This window comes from Oryctolagus cuniculus, chromosome 2 (assembly GCF_964237555.1).
Source record: "Oryctolagus cuniculus chromosome 2, mOryCun1.1, whole genome shotgun sequence".
Taxonomy (NCBI): domain Eukaryota; kingdom Metazoa; phylum Chordata; class Mammalia; order Lagomorpha; family Leporidae; genus Oryctolagus; species Oryctolagus cuniculus.
The window spans coordinates 95,478,655-95,493,204 of record NC_091433.1 but is presented as its reverse complement, the minus strand read 5'-3'; the positions used below and the strand labels follow the sequence as shown (position 1 = coordinate 95,493,204).

The following is a 14,550-nucleotide window of genomic DNA, read 5'->3' as shown; positions in this document are numbered from 1 at the left end:
AACAATCTTAAAGCGTGTAAAAGAAAGAATAGAAAAGAAAGAGGAGGGAGTGTGGGAGCTTGGGCATGAGAGAGGATTCCATGGGAGATATCAGTATTCTAAATCTGAACATACACAATACATGAAATTAATTTGCTGTAAATAAATAAAAAATAATATTGGGAAAACTTTATAAAAGGTATTACATAACTGAATGATTTTCATAAATTTCTCTTGTAAAGATGCATTTCATCGTCTGTCTTCTGCCCATCTTTATCTTCTATTTGTTTCTTGCTTGTACTTAGCAACCAAATCTAGTTGATTATCTCCTACCCTGTAATCTTGCTAAATTCATTTAACGGCTTGTATTTGTTTTTGGATTATACTGAATAATTTTTGTAGATGTAACTGTGTCATCCACATATATTGAGAGTTTTACTGCTTAAAAATTGATTTTGTTATTTCACTTCACTGACTACAACTCCAGGACAATCTTGGAGATGATGAGAGGAGACAGCTGCGTCTGGGATTGGAAGGAGATACTTTTCTTTTCTTTTTCTTTTTTTTTGACAGGCAGAGTGTACAGTGAGAGAGAGAGAGAGACAGAGAGAAAGGTCTTCCTTTGCCGTTGGTTCACCCTCCAATGGCCGCCATGGCCGGCACGCTTCGGCCAGCACACCGCGCTGATCCAATGGCAGGAGCCAGGTATTTATCCTGGTCTTCCATAGGGTGCAGGGCCCAAGCACTTGGGCCATCCTCCACTGCACTCCCTGGCCACAGCAGAGAGCTGGCCTGGAAGAGGGGCAACTGGGACAGAATCCAGATCCCGACTGGGGCTAGAACCTGGTGTGCTGGTGCCGCAAGGCGGAGGATTAGCCTCATGAGCTGCAGCGCCGTCCAGAAGGAGATACTTTTCAATGATCCTGTGTTAAATATTTTGCTGTAGGTTTTTAAAGACAATCTTGATGGGTATAAGGAAATCACTTTGATTATTTTTCGGACAGTTGAATTTTTATTGCTAGATGCTGAATTTTATTAAATCCTGTTTAAATTTACGTAATTATTATGTAGTTCCTCTATTTTTCATCAATCTGGGTGATTTAACATGATTTATGAGAATGTTAAATACCTCTGGATTTTTTAGTGTATCTTTTTTTTATTTATTTGACAGTAGAGTTATGGATAATGAGAAGAGACACAGAGACAAAGGTCTTCCTTCTGTTGGTTCACCCCTGGATGGCCACTATGGCCAGAGCTATGCTGATCTGAAGCAGGAGCCAAGTGCCTCTTCCTGGTCTCTCATGCAGGTGCAGTTGCCCAAGCACTAGGGGCACCCTCTACTGTCCTCCCAGGCCACAGCAGAGAGCTGGACTGGAAGAGGAGCAGCCAGGACTAGAACCCAGTTGCCCATATGGAATGCTGGTGCCGCAGGCAGAGAATTAACCAAGTGAGCCACACTGCCCGGCCCTAGTGTATCTTCTTTTTAATTGATCTACTAGTTATTCACATATGGTTTAACTCATATAAAGGTATTTTGTTTATAATATCTATATATCTGTTAATGGAAGATGCTCTTTAAATTCATTTTAATTCATACCCATCTCTAATTTGTGTTATACTGACCTCCAAAAAAATTAAAAATATATTCACTGTTTACTTCTACTTAGAGTGAGCTTGAGAAGCTAAAATTTTTGACTTGAAAGAATCCCAAGTCTGGATATGAAATAGTATTTGTGGAACTTCTTCTTTGGGTGGTTTAGTTTTTCAAAAATTGGCTCAGCTTATTTGGCATACATAGGAGTTTTATAATTTTATGTATTTGTACTTCCAGAAACTAATTTTCTAAATAAGGTGGACTTTGATCTATGTAGTCAAATTTTTATTTCTTTTTTTTTTCAATTTTTTTTAACTTTTATTTAATGAATATAAATTTCCAAAGTACAATTTATGGATTACAATGGCTTCCCCCCTATACCGTCCCTCCCACCCACAACCCTCCCCTTTCCCACTCCCTCTCCCCTTCCATTCACATCAAGATTCATTTTCGATTACCTTAATATACAGAAGATCAGCTTAGTATACATCAAGTAAGGATTTCAACAGTTTGCTCCCACACAGAAACATAAAGTGAAAATAATAGATGATTTTTTTTAAATGATGATGAAATCAGATCAGACCTATTGTCATGTTTAATCCCAGTGAGAGTCAAGTTGGGAGTTGATAATTTCTTTTCTTTTTTTTTTTTATACAGAAGATCAGTTTAGTATGCATTAAGTAAAGATTTCAACAGTTTGCACCCCCATAGAAACACAAAGTGAAATATATTGTTTGAGTACTCGTTATAGCATTAAATCTCAATGCACAGCACATTAAGGACAGAGATCCTACATGAGGAGTAAGTGCACAGTGACTCCTGTTGTTGACTTTACCAATTGACACTCCTGTCTATGGCATCAGTAATCTCCCTATGCTCCAGTCATGAGTTTCCAAGGCTATGGAAGCCCTCTGAGTTCTCCGACTCTTATCTTGTTTAGACAAGGTCATAGTCAAAGTGGAGGTTCTCTCCTCCCTTCAGAGAAAGGTACCTCCTTCTTTGATGACCTGTTCTTTCCACTGGGATCTCACTCGCAGAGATCTTTTGCCAGAGTGTCTTGGTTTTCCATGCCTGAAATACTCTCATGGGCTTTTCAGCCAGATCCGAATGCCTTTAGGGCTGATTCTGAGGCCAGAGTTCTGTTTAGGACATCTGCCATTCTATGAGTCTGCTGAGTATCTCACTTCCCATGTTGGATCACTCTCCCCTTTATTTATTCTATCGGTTAGTATTAGCAGTTTCTAGACTTGTTTATGTGCTCCCTTTGACTCTTACTCCTTTCATTATGATCAATTGTGAACTGAAATTGATCACTTGGAATAGTGAGATGGCATTGGTACATGCCACCTTCATGGGATTGAATTGGAGTTCCCTGGTATGTTTCTACCTCTACCATTTGGGGCAAGTCAGCTTGAGCATGTCCCAAATTGTACATCTCTTCCCTCTCTTATTCCCACTCTTATGTTTAACAGGGATCACATTTCAGTTAAATTTCAACACATAAGAATAACTGTGTAAATTTTTATTTCTAAGAATCCTATAAAATCCTCATAGTAACTAGGGGAGTTCTAGGATGGACTGTTTTAATTTCCAGAAATTTTTTTTGTTTCTTTCGCTTGTCTATAAACATTTTTACTAATGTCATACTAATGCTCTTAGTATGTTTTTAAAACAAAATTTATCCTTTTTTTTGTTACTCTGGTATTTTTGAGACCGCTAGAATTTCATTGATTTCTGCTATTATGTCTATCCTGCCTTTATTATATTATTCTAGCATTTACTTTTTTACAGAAAGAATTTAAAATGACTATTTTCAATATTATATTCACTTAAAGATGTAAATTTATAAATACTATTTGTCTTCATTCTCTTTATTTTCTTATGGATTTCTAGTCTTGTATGCACACACCCTATCTGCCCAAGTATCACCTCACTTATATGCCTAAAGCCAATCCAATCTTCATGTGTGTTCATTCCTGTTTACAGAACCCATACATTCTCTCACATAACTATGACATGTTTTCCCTTATGTGTTGTAATTTATAAAATAGCTGTCATCTGTGATAACTTGCAAAGTCTAACCCTTGTGCCTGCATCATATGCCATCTTCATGAGCCTCCACCACCTTTGTGTCTACACCACATTTTTCTTGAGTGCCTTCTTCTTTTACTTACACCCTTTATCAATGTTTATGTTGACCTGCCCCTATGAATATACTAATGATATGCCCATAAATGTGTACATACCCTGGCCTTAGTGATGTTGATGCTACCCTGCAATGTCATATTATCAATCAATCATATTTCAAGTTTGTACATAACCCCAGGAGGTTGGACAGTTTTCCCCATGAAATAGGTCCAGGAGCATAGGACTACCCTATGTGATAAAGCCTGGACAAAAGTGGGCTTATCACCAACAGGACCGAATGCCACCCTCAGAAAGGAGGAAGAAGCCAAAAACTGCCAACTGTGAGCATGACTCAGGGACTGCACCCTATTTTCTCTCATACTCCACTGGTCAGAATTTAATAATAGGCTTTTTAAACTTTTTCTAAAAAGCCTGTTAAACAATGACCCTTGAAGATCTCCCGAGTGTGCATGCCTGTCTCCTCAAGAAAGTAGCTAAGACATCTCAGTAGTTTCAACAAGTGTACTCCCCAATACCTACTCCTGGCAGGAAATGGAAGAAGTGAGTCAGGAGCAAGCTGGAAGAGTGAGGCAAGCTGGACAGGAGCACAGGCAGCTCCATTATTATGAAGGTAGGTTCCCCGAATTGTGCCATCAGAACTTATTTTGAATCCATTTTCAAAATTTCACTTTGTGTCCATGGTTAGTTGAAATAGATTGGGAAATAGTCTCCTATTGGTAGGTCTGGTTCCACCTCAAACATAAAGTGTTTGCTGCATAAAATGAAGAAAAACGTGCCTGGGGACAAGTAGAACTATCTCCTACAAGTGCTAAATGTGTTATATTAGCAATGAAAATCATTAAAATAATTTAAGTATAAATAATTATTTGAACATAGTAAGACTTAGGAATACCTACCCAGTACAGTGGAAGTAGTAATGATGAAAAGACCAAGTGAGAGTAATGTGATCAAGGCCCCCTTCATCTTCTTTCTTAATTTGGATAGCTTACCCAAACTAGTCTCTGTATTCCAGCCACCAAATTGTTGACTGGCTCAGTCAATGATCAGTACAACTAGACTGTTTTTTCCTGTACAAAATTGTAGTCCTAGCATACCAAAATCTTCCAGAGCTCAAAAATTCTTAAAAAATGAACATGGTACTTCCACAGCTCTATATAATCTTCTGTGATCTGACCCTAGTCTTTGCTGTTATTTTTATCTACCACTATTTTCATTAGCTTCAGCAGATATGACTGAGGAAACCAGCTCTAATTGTTGCATTTTTTTATCTTATGTTATTGTCTTTGCTTGAATGCTTTTCTCTGAACTTAGCTACATATGCACTTTCATTTTGTCAATAACACATACATTCTGAGTGCTGATCATGTGCAAAGAGCTATTTTAAATACTAGCAATCTAGCAGTTGACAAGAGACCTAGTGCATGTTGAGAGGTTCAGCATTCTGATGAGCAAAATGTCAATAGCCTTAAGTGAGCATCCTTAATTCTCCCTGTCACCCAAGACAGAAAGTTATTCTATATCCCTTATTTCCTACTTGTGATGTAATTATTTCTGCTCATGTTTTACTTCCTAATGTAAATGCACTGTGAAGGCAGAAATCCAAAACTAGATCATTTTAAAAAATGCACAACATATCTTTACAATGTACTCAGTAGATTTTTGACCAAAGAAGGGAAGTGATTCTACTCTTTATTCTTGTCTCATTTTCTTTCTCTTCCATGTTTCCATCATTGCTATTCTACATTGTGAAATTTTAAGAAACACTTTCCTGAATTCTAGAATCCAGACAAGATTGCTTTAAAACTCAGATAATGGTGTTCCCCAGCACATCCCATCAGGTAACTCCCATCTCTCTCAGGGTAAAAGGTCAAGTTCTTCCTTTCCTGTGAAACACTATGTGACTTAGCCACCTGAGATTCCTTATGCACATGCACTAGACCCTCCTCCCTCATACCTTCAGTGTCTTTAACAATGGCACCCTTGCTGTGCCTTGTATGTAGCCATTGCATGGCTGCTTCCATGTTTCCACTCTTCCAGTCCCCTCTATCTGAAATACACTTCCTTCATATCAGGATCTCTGATGTTTCAAATTTTTGTTTATAAATTAACCTTTTAGTGAATACTTTCCTGAATCCTCTGTTGAAAATTTTAAACTTCTATTTTAAACCCTCTATCCCTGATCCAAATCACTCATCTCCCTTTCTTGTTTTATATTCTGATATTAATTTTACTAATCCTATGTTTTCTTTCACTAGAGAGTGAGCTTCTTGAAGGCAGGGAATTGTATTGTTTCACTCACTGCTACCTCCACAGCATAGGAAATATCCCTGACAGATAGCCTTGTTATTATCCTTTATATGATGGAAATAACTGATAAATATTTTATACTAAAGATAGACAATCACCTTTAAGTCACCAGTTGCAAACAAAATTCCACTGATATAGATATTTAATATATGAGCGTGAGTAATTTACAAATACTGTATGTTACAATTTTATGAGCTTAACATAAGCTATACATACTCATTCTTAAAAGTTAAAGGGATTTTGATTAGGAAAGCTTTCTCTTACATATAATAATAAAAATGTATTTTTTCTTGCCTGTTATGAATTATATTTTTCATTTTCTAATTTTAAATCAACTGGATTTGAAAGTGAGATGACAATTCTTATTTTTTTCCCAAATTCCTACAATGTTGTTACATGACAGTTTGTAACTTAAATATTCTATAAAATATTTTCATTTTTTGTTTAGGACTTCTTATTTAATTCAAATGATATATCAAGCCTAAATATATGTTAGTTAAAATAGTTTAGTTGATAAGTAATATCACATACTAATGTGGTAATATATGATAGGGAGAGTCGTGTCTATTACAATTCACTTGTCCAACCAAGTCTATGAGAAGGCAGCGGGGCTATTTTCTTTCCATTTAGCATAGAAATCTCAATGTACTTTTGTTGTTTAAAGATACATTGAATTTCAAGGCAACACAAGGAAAATGGATTTTTAGATTTTTCTGTCTCAGATATGTCCTATTTATAAAGAATTTTTAGACTGTGGTAGATGAATTGTATGCATTCAAAATGCACATATCTTATGTGAATCTGTTAGTGAATGATCAACCATCACAGTGATATTACCAGGATGCAGGTCAAAAGATCAGCAATACCATAAAAACTCTCAGCAGCCCCTTTCTAGTTCCTATCCAAACACATCCTCAGGTTAACTTTGTCCTGTTTTGCCTATAATATAATTACATACACAGACTCATAAAGTATGTAATTATTTTGCCTCTGTTTTAGTTCATTAGAATAGTGTTTGTGAGATTCACTCACTCTGTTGCATAAAATTGTAGTTGACCATGAATCTTTCATATTTATTCTTTTATGGTATTTTTATGGATGAATATGCCACACTTCACTTACTCATTTATTTCTTTATCGCTTCATGGGTACTGTGAAGCATGCAATTCTGGATGGTTTAAAATACTGCTCCTCTATCACATTGTTTTGGAAAATATATCTATGAATGACCAAGGATATGTAGCTTCAGGAGGAACTGTTGGGCACTAACTATGGATATGTTTGCTTTTAATAAGTATCCTGAAATTATTTCTACATTTCTTTTTAAATTTAAATTCTTACTGGATCTAAATGAGAAGGCTCTTAGCTCTGTAATCTTACAATAAATAGTATTTTCTTTATGTTGCATTTGTATTTTCTAGTTATATATAATGTTATCTTCTTGAGAATTTAATATTAATATTATTGTGATTAATGAAGTTAGAACATTTTATACATTTTCTGTTTATTTCAAGATGTTCTTTAGTGAAATGTCCTTTCCAAACTTTAGATATTATTCTATTTCCAATATAAGAGCCATTAGTTAAATACATACACACACACAAACACACACACAAATAGCCCTCTAAATTTTCTTTCTCAATGGTGATTTCCACCCCTTTCTTTTCTTAGATTATACTTTTTGTGTAAATTATTATTTCAAAGATATTTATATGTATCTTTATAAATTATTGTTCCACCAGTTTCAATTTCTTTACAATGAAATACATAATCATTGGCACACAAGCCATTGAAAACAAATCAGAATGATCAGAGACAACACAGAACATGTTATGGTGAAATAAAATAGTAGTTGAAATAGAAACCCTGGGCTAAAGAAAAGGAGAATCAATCTTATATTTCATAAAGTTCAGTATATTTATATATTGATGTTCATATTTGTGAGCACCTTGGCATTTATCACTGAAAAGGAGCATTATACACTTCTTATTATCACAAAATAAAATGTGCATCAGTCCTTAAAACCAACTAAAGCTTTCTATACACTTTATACCCTGTATTCTTGTAGAAATTGTTCAAGTGGCCTTTAAACTGTATTTAAGGATGCTGCTACATTTTTATTTGTTACAAGTAATACAATTTCAAATTTCATTCTGAAAAGATTTCAGCAAGGACCAAGGAAGCAGTGTTGAAATGTATCCCGGATTTGCATGAGATTAAAGTGATAGAATGTATGTACGCTTTTGGCAGTCCAATTTAATTCAGGAATACAATGCACAATACCCACAGGAATGTTAATTCTGGATCCTAGTTCATTGTATCTTGAGAGAAAGCTGCTGTTCTTCTAAGTTAGCAGAGAGGAAACATGTGATGATGTGAACGTACAGGGTAAGTGAACTGAAAGAGTCTAGTCAAGGGAAGACTTCCCTGAGGGAATTGTGATTGGCAAAATGTAACAGAAGAGAGCCTGGGTGAGGAAGTAAGAGCATGCACAAAAGCTGAGGTGAGACCCACCAGTCTTCCTAGTCAGTTGTTTATTTTTGCCTTTTTTCCCAAAACTCATCATGTAATTAATTCCATTTATTTTATTCATTATTAAATTATTTAAATTGCATGAAGTTTATACTACATATATATATATATATACTCATATGTAGAGAATATGTATCTACTTCATGAAGAAAATGTGTGTGAGCATTGTATAGGCTGACTTTTGTATAATTACCCTAGTAGAAAAATGTGTGGATTCCTTATAGTATGCTAAAATTTTACAAGTAATTGTAAGTTTATTAGATATTTCAAAAACTTCCTGTATTTCTGTCACCTAAATACACCACAGTATACTTAGTCTTTTACCCAAGTTGTTTTCAGTTTTTTGCTATTACAAATAAATGTGTAATGAATATCTACATTAAGGTGTTATAATAAATTTAAATTATTTACTTATAATGTAGATCTCAAGTAGAGTTAATAAGTAAGTGATATCAAGAATCTTGACTCCAGGAAATGTTTGGTATATATGTCCATCTTCAGTGTTTGTGCCTATTGCTGGGGTTTTGACTTCAGAGCCTGCTTCCTTTCTGCCTCCCTACCTATCCAGTATCAAGGCAGGAATCTCAGCCTCTCTGAATACCATTCATACCACTTGTCAAAAATGGGTTGGAGACAACTAAGGATGTGGGTCTCAGGATGCTAATTTGAATCACCTGGAAAGATTAAAAATCTTGTTTCCTGGTCCCAGCCTGAACACTTTCCATTTGAATTGTATAATTGTTCTTAGGTTTATTAAATCAGACATAAATTCATGATTGGTAATATTTGTGTAAATAGTATGATAGAACTATCTCCAAATACCATTTACAGATAGCTGTTCAGGTTTTATAGAAACATGTATTGAACAATGTTCCATACTCATTGCTTTGCAGATTATTTTAAAATCATATATAATCAAGATAGAATATTTGAGAAAAATTTTTAACAAATATCACTTAGTTCTAATTATTATAGCTTGGTGATATGGTTTAGAATTAGAGATGTTATTTTCCTGTTAATTCATATACAGAATAGCCATTCTAAACTTAAACAACTTCTCAGTTTAATCTTCCAAACTACCTTTTTAAATTTTTTAAAAAGATTTATTTATTTGAAATATGGTGTTTCAGAGAGGCAGAGAGAGAGAGAGAGAGAGAGAGATCCTCTATCCTTTAGTTTACTCCACAAATGGTCACAATATGTGCTATGGGTTATGAAAGACTGATTTATGATCTGACAATTCAGAAATCATCAGTAGTATTTCTAAAAGAAAGCAGGACTGACAAGGCTGGATGAGGATGTGACATATTTTGAGGGGCCATAGTCCTTTTGCAGACATGGAAAGGGAATTGATGGACTGCAATTACCTGGGTATATAAGTGTATAGAATGGTTAATGCACAAATTTACCAATCAGAACAGGTGATTTCAGGAACCAAAATGGAGACATGTATACCCTATGATGGTTGCAGGCACATGTAGGTGGAGAGACTGGGAGTCAGACAGGGCCTGTACATATAGGGTTTGGAAACATATGATGGAATAAAGAAGATGCAGATAAAGCAGTGCTTAGAGATAATTTAGTCTTAAATGATTATGTTAGAATAAAACACAGAATATCAATCATTATGGCTTCCTTGTCAAGAATTAAAAAGAAAGGGCCGTTACTGTGGCTTAGCGGGTAAAGCAGCCATCTGCAGATCCACCATCCAATATGGGTGACAGTTTAAGTCCCAGCTGCTCCACTTCCAATCCAGCTCTTTACTGTGGCCTGGGAAAGTATTAGAAGATGGCCCTTGGGTCCCTGCACCCACATGGGAGACCTAGAGGAAGCTCCAGGGTCCAGGCTCCATATCAGCATAACTCCAGCTAGTGTAGGCCTCTGGTCATTGAATCAACCAGAAAAAAAGACCTCTCTCTCACACACACATTTTCTGCCTCTGCCTCTCTGTACCTCTTCCTTAAAAAATAAATAAATGAATCTTAAAAAAATAAAAAAAGACAGAATTTTGAATATAGGTAACAAAAAATAAAGGCAGACATTGATGAAATGCCATTAAAAAGTATGACAAGTAAAGCAGGATCCAATTTTTTTTTAACAAAGATGATAACAAATTTAATAAATCATTAGTAAAGGAAATTATGGAAAAAAGAGAAAATAACACAAATGACTAGTTTCAGTAAGTAAAACAGAATCATTGTTTTACAGAGATACTAGGAGAAATACTTGAAATTCTTAAAAGTAAAAATTTCACTACACAGATCAAAATCCACCATATTTTGAAAATCAAATTTACAAAATACAAGCACAACAAAAAACAGGAAAGCCCCTATTTAAACCCAGAAAGTTGAATCACATTTTGAAAATTCCAAAGAACCAAGCAAGAAACAAAACCAGAGAATCAAAATTTCAGGTCCAGACTTACAGAATACTCCAAACTTTTAAGGAAGAAAAATAATTACACATTTCCCATACCTACACAAAGTAGAAACACAAAGAATAGTTTAAAATTTATTTTGGGAAACTGGTATTACATTGATGTTGATGTAAGGGTACCAGGACATTAAATAAAAATCAAGTTATTTAAAAGCATCCATTTCATAAGCCAAGCTATAGGTATCCTAAGCAAAATATTAATGTAATAAATCAAATTACATAAGAAAACATATCAATAGGAAGAAGGAGATAATTTTTAAAATGTACTGATGGTTAAGGTTCTCAGACAAGTCATCCAGGTAGGTAAAAATTACAACAAGAATATCACTTGATCATTTAGATTAGTAAACCATTTAATTTGGTTCATCATCTAGTAAAAAAAAAAAAAAAACCTGTTAGCAGAACATTAAAAAAAATAAATCCAGTGACTTCCTTACTCTGATGAAGATTGAAAGCAATGTACAAAAACAATACAACAAATACATGATCATTGGATGCCCCGCAACCATACTGGGAGTAAACCTAGACCTCAATACCGGCACTATTGTGCTTCAAATTTCCAGTGCAGGAGTAAGAGAGAGAAAACAGTAAGAGAAACTCCAAGGCACGGAGACCAATTTCTAAGTAGCAAAATGTGAATATATTGGATGATGTTATATGCAGAGATAATCCATGAAATCTAAAAACAAATATAACTGATGATGAGAGTACTGGAAAGATCAATATATAAATAACACAAAAATATATAGAATCAACTAGATTACTAAGTGCAATGAAAAACTAATAGAAAACAATATTAAAGGGAATAGGCAGACTAGAAAGAAAACCTGCAAGAGAAATGAAAAAAAGGACTAAAATATTTGACATTATTAAATATTTTTTAAATCAAAATCAAAGCAGATGACTCAAAAGAAAATCGTGTGAATATATCATGAAAAAGAAAGGCTCAGAAGTTGAGAAACAGCCACTAAATTGTAACTGACCTGAAGTAGACTGCTACCTCCAGGAAGGATCCTCTCAGGAACACAGACCCAGGAGGAAGAAAGGATCCCAGCAGGTGGCAGGACCAGAAGGTGAAAATCCCTCCCTCAGCTGGGAGGGTGGCACCATGGAGGACACAGCTTCAAAACTGAAAGCAGGACTCAACCCTGCGCTCTATGTAAGTGTCTGTCCTACAGAGGAAGCTGATTGGCTGTGTTCTTTATGACACTGAGTGTGCTCACCGCTATCCAAACTGTCCAATCAGGGGCGATTGCATAACAATACACAATCAGGCAGGATGTTGGCGCCAGAGTTATCTTCCAGTCTCCGTTGAGAAGAGAGGTCCAGGGAGGAGTATCTGTGGCTGGGAAACTCCGGAGGTAACCAGTGTCTGCTGCTTTCTGATCTCCTTCACTGCAGGACACCTGGCAGTGGTGAGTCTGGGGGACAGGGAGTGAGCAGAGGGGGGAGGAGAAGTCGACAGAAGTTGATGGAAAAGCCTCACAGGACTTCCAGAGCTCCCAGTTGTTGCGTCTGGGTCCTTTCTTACTGTTAACTCCTCATTTCCTTCTCCCGCTCTGGTCCTCAGTGTGGGGCCTGGACTGGCATCTGGGACGCGATTCCTGTGCTTCCTCTCAGAGACCTGTCAGCCCTGGAGCCTTCTCTAGGCACTGTGTGCGGTGTCTCTTGGCTTTCCAGATAGTGTGGTGGGGAGAATCCCGGCTGAAGGTAGGAAGGTTCACGCAGGTGAGGAGCTGTTGTTTATTGAGTCCTCGGTTCTTTTTTCTTCCTAGGGTTATCCTTAAACCCCCCTAGTTTTCTGATTCTGTCAGAAGCAGGGTCTCAGTTTGCAGACCTTGACCTCTCAGCATAGCTCTTTCTGGGAGTCTGACTCCATTTTCTGTCTCCAATAACACTGTTAGCAACTAGGCAAGCAAACAACAAAGCATTTTATTATGATCAAGGTTTTTGGTCAAGGTCTTAGGAGTCAGGAAGACTCTATAATTTGGTACTGGGATGTCATCTTGGTCCTTACATATTACTTTGTTGGGCTGTCATCTTTTAACTTTCAAAATAGGAAGTTTAGTTACAGTTATGAAAGTTTTAAAATTTATTTCTGTTCTATAACCTTCCCAATCCCAAAGATATAAAATATAGCTTAGATTCTCAAGTTATTTTTAAATTATATTTTCACATAGGGTAGTTTTTCAAGATTATTGGAATATAATATGAAACCATTGAAATATAATAATTGGAATATAATATGACAACCTAGTACATATTCAAGGCATTCAACCTGATATTTTGACTTTCAAAAGTTTATGGAAAATTCATTTTATCTTTCAATCCCATTTTTCATAAACCTTTTGGAGTCCCCTTGTACAGATAAAGATGTTAGCAACTCCAAGATGAATGCTGAAATCCTTTTCTCCGGCTTCTTTCCCAACAATGGTAATTATTCTTGCACAATGGGGTGTGGCGGTCAGGCTAGGTTGTTAGAAAGGATCTTGGGCAGGTGATGGACTACACTCATATACAACCACCTTCCTAATAACTCATGGTTTAGAGATCATGCCAAAATTACTCTTAAGCTGTGAGCAAAAAAACACTCACATTCCATGTTAGTTCCACAACTACCCCACTCAGCAAAAGAACTAATAGAAAAAAAGTTCTTATCTTTGATCAACTTGCAAAATTAGCATGAACTGATAATGAGTGAAAGCACAAACTCATTAAATCATCTACATTATGCAATTTCATCTATTTAACCTAGGATTTTTTAGGGAATCCTAATGCTTATTGTACCAACATTCTTACACAATAGTAACAGCCTGTGAAAGTACTGAAAGCCAACTCCATATGAAACCTATCTCCTGATGGGCTTTTAAACAACCTAGTATTTATTTCAGGCATCTTTGCCCTTTATTACAATTCATCTTTCCTTTTTTGTTGTTGTGGTAATAAAAATTACTCTCAGTATAGTTAAGAAAAAATATTTACAATATACATCTGCTTCAGCTGATGTATATCAGGTTGTATTATGTTATATAATACTTAAAACCATTTCTATTACTTATGTATTATTAAATCTGGTATACTGAGTGCTGAGTACACACCTGAGTGAGAATAGGACACTAAATAACAAATACAATTGTCAAATCTATATTATTTACACCCTGGGAGCATCTGATGCATTTTATGCCAACTCATCTGTTAAATGTGACTTGTTGTTTCCCAATGTCACACTGTTTGTTTTAATTCTGTGTTGCGAAAACCTTGTCCCTAAGCCGTAACCTTAAAGATCTGAGTGAATTGCTGCAACATGATTGATATTTTCACTTTTAAAATGTGTGTCAGTTGATACTCATTAATATTTGTCAAGATTATTACCAATAATCTTGGGGTTCTATTTTTAATGTTTTTGAGTCTTCCATACTGTTTCCCACAACAGGCCTACTTATCTACTTTTTTATTTTACTTTTCCTTTTTCTCCATATCTTAATAAACATTATCGTTCCTCTCTTGAAAATAGCCATTTTATCAGGTTTGAGAATCTGCTTGTGATTTGAGTT

At 35.6% G+C, this 14,550-nt stretch overlaps 1 long non-coding RNA gene and 1 pseudogene across 3 annotated transcripts in view; one reads left to right on the top strand and one right to left on the bottom strand.

Annotated features, from left to right (window-relative positions):
- Window positions 1-12,173, bottom strand: part of LOC138848530 (uncharacterized) — a 135,852-nt gene extending 123,679 nt beyond the window's left edge. For all 3 annotated transcript variants that reach the window (XR_011386396.1, XR_011386395.1, XR_011386397.1), the window contains exon 1: window positions 11,980-12,173. This is a non-coding gene — a long non-coding RNA (uncharacterized lncRNA). The remainder of the gene's footprint in view (window positions 1-11,979) is intronic.
- The window catches only part of LOC127488229 (NIF3-like protein 1 pseudogene), a 61,348-nt pseudogene continuing 58,952 nt past the window's right edge, over window positions 12,155-14,550 (top strand).